The sequence below is a fragment of the Pinus tabuliformis genome, chromosome 3_1 (assembly GCF_031772625.1).
Source record: "Pinus tabuliformis cultivar Carrire ecotype Pingquan chromosome 3_1, CPIR1, whole genome shotgun sequence".
In the NCBI taxonomy this organism is placed as follows: domain Eukaryota; kingdom Viridiplantae; phylum Streptophyta; class Pinopsida; order Pinales; family Pinaceae; genus Pinus; species Pinus tabuliformis.
In genome coordinates, this window is record NC_142301.1 from 685,363,393 (window position 1) to 685,367,283 (window position 3,891).

Sequence of the window (3,891 nt, forward strand, 5' to 3'; positions counted from 1 at the left end):
CTTTATAGGAAGCTACTCTGGATCTTTGCTTAAATCCATCTCCAACTTCAGTATTAAATACATCTCTAACTTCAGTATGTTCAGTTCTTCTACGCCAACCTTGGTTCATGAGAATTTAAATCTTTAAAGGAAAGATATTGTTTTCCATTAGTATATCGGTGACAACCTCCTTTTCCTATAGTAACATCTTTCATCATTACATTTACTACTAAGAGGAATTTACCTCCCTAATTGAAAGTAGTTTTTGTTATTACGTCGCAAGGCATTTCCCTCTAAAATGAACTCTCCTAAATACCTTTCTGTCCTAATATTAACCGTCAGATCTATTGTTAGACGATTCAACAATTATCTGTCGTCCAAAGAAAACATTAAAAAACAGTTATTAGTTAAAAAAATTAATTAAACGCAGCCCAGCCAGTCCGTCTACCCAGCAGGTCTATCGTGCGCACATAGATAGCCCATTCGCTGCAGACGAGTTCCGAGGGCGAATACCTTTGATGCACGAGATTTTTCTGTAGGAGGAGGCCCAGGAGGATAAAGAGGGTCGTGTAGGGCATATTTTTCTGTAGGAGGAGGAGCGCCAGGAGGATGTGGAGGGCCAGGAGGAGGATTGTCGGTAGTTTTGCCCTGAGACATCTCAGACCAAAAAAGTTCTTATGACCAGAAGCATTTAGGCTATTAATCAGATACATAGGGTTCAGTGACCTCTATCAGACACCAATATGGGCTTTATTGAGAATTTCTTCTTGGCCTCATCTACTAGTAGAGTAGTTGTTTGACATGCCTGGTAGCTTTCACACTCTTTCTCATGATCTTTTCCTGTTTCTTTCTTAAATTTTTCATGCTTTATATCTTCTTGTACTTCTCTCATGTCTTACTTTGTGGGAGATGCTCTATGCATGACCTTTGAATACTTTGTTCATGTAACTTTTTGCAACACTGCCTTTGCATACTCTGTTCATGTAACTTTTTATAGCATGGCCTTTGCATACTCTGCTCATGTAACTTTTTGCAGTCCTACTCATCATCTTAGGTTATCAGTGGACCCTAATAATAGATGCATTTCCTTACCTGGGAAATTGCATCTCACTCGTATTTTGTGTTACTTCATTGTTTTTCCAGTCATTAGTTATGTAGGAATCTTGTTCTAAGTTCATTCATTTAGTGGAAGCAAGCTTATTGACTTTGCTGTAACATGCACAGAAAAAACTCACCAATGTAAAGTCCAGAAAATGGGGCCTGTGGAAAATTTCTGGTGACCATGAATCTGAGGGGAGAAATGAATGAAGTTTCCATAAGAGGGTAAATTCAAACGGGGAGACATCTAAAGTTATATCTGCTTCTGCAAAGGCTTATAATGTTGTAGTGGCTACTATTGTGAGGGCTCCTCCTAAAGACTTCAAGGTTGTCAGAGAAGAATGGGCGCCATTCACATACAAACTGCTTTTCGAGGATTTTTGGTAACCATTATTCATGCACGAGCCTCTATAGATTGTATGGTTGGTTGTTTTGAGAGATGATTATTTTCAATCCATTGGCTTTGGTTTGGGTTTTACAAGCCAGGAGGGCACTGCAAGCGCTGAAAGGGTTTGTGAGATTATAAGCATTGTTTCGAGGTCGTTAGGTAAGGAAACAAGTAGCAGTTACCTTGAGGTGCATGCAAGCACTTGTTAGAGTTCAGGCCCGTGTAAGAGCTCGCCATGTTCAGATGTCGACTGAAGGCTTAGCTGTGCAGAAAACGATTGATGAACATTGAATTTGCCAAAATAAACTGTGAGAATCTGAGGTATTCTAACACTCTGGCCACTATGGTTTAGTAGCTTACTCTACCCACATAATAGGTCAGAGTGCCGAATCCTGTGAGTGTTGATTTACCATATGTTAACTATAGTTTAAGATATATATGAAACCACAAGAAAATCCTAATCATCATCATGTTTACTCTTATCGTGAAAATTCCCTGCACAAACACTTCAGGCCCCTGTTCTGATTTGTCCTCAGACACCAAACTGGGACTACTCATGAAGAAAAGTAGCTGCCCTTTCTGTAGACTTTTCCTGGCCATATTGTTTTTCACGACCCTTGTGCAGTGGACTAGATCATACCTCATATAGATACTTCTTTATCATAGGTCTAAAACGATCTCAGTTTTTCTTACTAGTTGCTTTCCCTTTGTTTCTAGATATGTTAAATTTCAATTTCTGACAATCCCATCACTTATACTACAATAGTAATATCTGTGTGATGTGGAATTGCTGGAATAATTCTGATAACGTAAAAAGCTTTTATGTTTTAACTTGCAAAAAGCTGGATCTGTTATCCATTTCTTTTTAGAAGGGCATTGCTTGTTTCAGGAGGGGTGGTGTGATAGTCAAGGAGCCCTTGAAGAAGTTCGTGCAAAACTGCAAATGAGACAACAGGGTGCAATCAAATGTGAGAGAGCAATTTATTATGCTCTCTCCCATCAGGTACATAACTATGTTCAATGCAGAAAAGTAACTTGAAAATTCATTTGTATAAGTCCTTGATTGAACATTCTATTTCTGGCAGATTTTAAATGCTTTGGTAGAATCCTCTACACAAGACCTTAGATGTAGATGCTAGGTTGACATTTTGAAATTTATATACTAGTAACTTTTATGGGTGTTGAATCTGTTTTCAGCAATGGGGAAGCAATTCCAAAACAAACATGAATTACGCTAGAATTGAGCCAGACAAAAATAGCTAGGGTTGGAGCTGGTTAGAATGTTGGATGGCTACAAAGCCTTGGGAGAATAGACTCATGGAACAAGTCCAAATTAATGCTTGTGAAATTCAGTCTCTCAATAGCTATGATGATGCTAGAGAGAATCTGAGGATCTCATGAACCAGGCAAAGTTAAAGTTCACAGAAATAATATTAGGGTTAGTGTTGCTGCAAAACCACCTTCAGCGGTTTCCAGTCATCCTACTCGTAGATCATCTTCAAACCCTAGCTTTGATATCCAATCCGATGAGAGCTCAACAATCTCAAGGGGATCATGTACTCCAAAATCTGGAAATACTCTGCAGACATCAGATGAGAGTGTGGGAAGGCCTAATTACATGAACTCTACATAGTCTACCAAGGCTAAAATATGCTCGTCCAGTGCTCCAAAGATAAGACCCTCATATGATGATCTTCAATTGCAGAAGAAAGTTTCTTCATATAATGCTGAAGTGAAGAGCACAGCTAGTTCAGATTCTTCTCTACATGCTTGCAAATTGATTCCACCTATGTTGAGATCTGACAAATCATCTACCAAGAGTGGAGAGATTTCTTCCTGTTCTTATGGAGAGTCCCAAAAACCCTTTTATCAATTTTAAGTTTCAGAGTTCTATCATGTCACTACTAGTGGTTGAAGGTTGAAAACTCTGCTGTGAATGGTTTGAGCTATAGTGACCAGCATTTCATGGGCATTCTTTTGTATGTTTGAACAAAAGTTCAACTTAGTTGCAGAGATTAAGGTTTCAGCTTCCATCTGAACTGTGTCAGATGATCTTTAGGAGTGGAGAGTAAAATTTTGAGTTCAAAAGCGATAGTGCTCAACTCTTGATTAGCTTCTTGGTTGGTGGCCGTGAGGAGCTAAAAGTTTACTTTGATCTGGTGATTAGAGACATGGTCAGCTAGATTGCACTTGAGTCTTTGAGGAAGCCACGTACTGGAGAACTGTGTTTAAGGGAAAAAACAAATCTATAGCAGAAGCAAAAGAGCATGATATCAGACACCAATATGAGCTTTATTGCGAATTTCTTCTTAGCCTCGTCTGCTAAGAGAGTAGCTGTTTGACATTCCTGCCGGCTTCCACACTCTTTCTCATGATCTTTTCCATTCAAATCAGCCGCGAAATGAAAACTTTGATGATTTTTACCT

General features: G+C 39.0%; 1 pseudogene; it reads left to right on the forward strand.

The window, feature by feature from the left end:
• The first annotated feature begins 977 nt into the window (after positions 1 to 977).
• Positions 978 to 3,344, forward strand: LOC149188972 (protein IQ-DOMAIN 6-like; annotated as a pseudogene).
• The last annotated feature ends 547 nt before the right edge of the window (positions 3,345 to 3,891 follow it).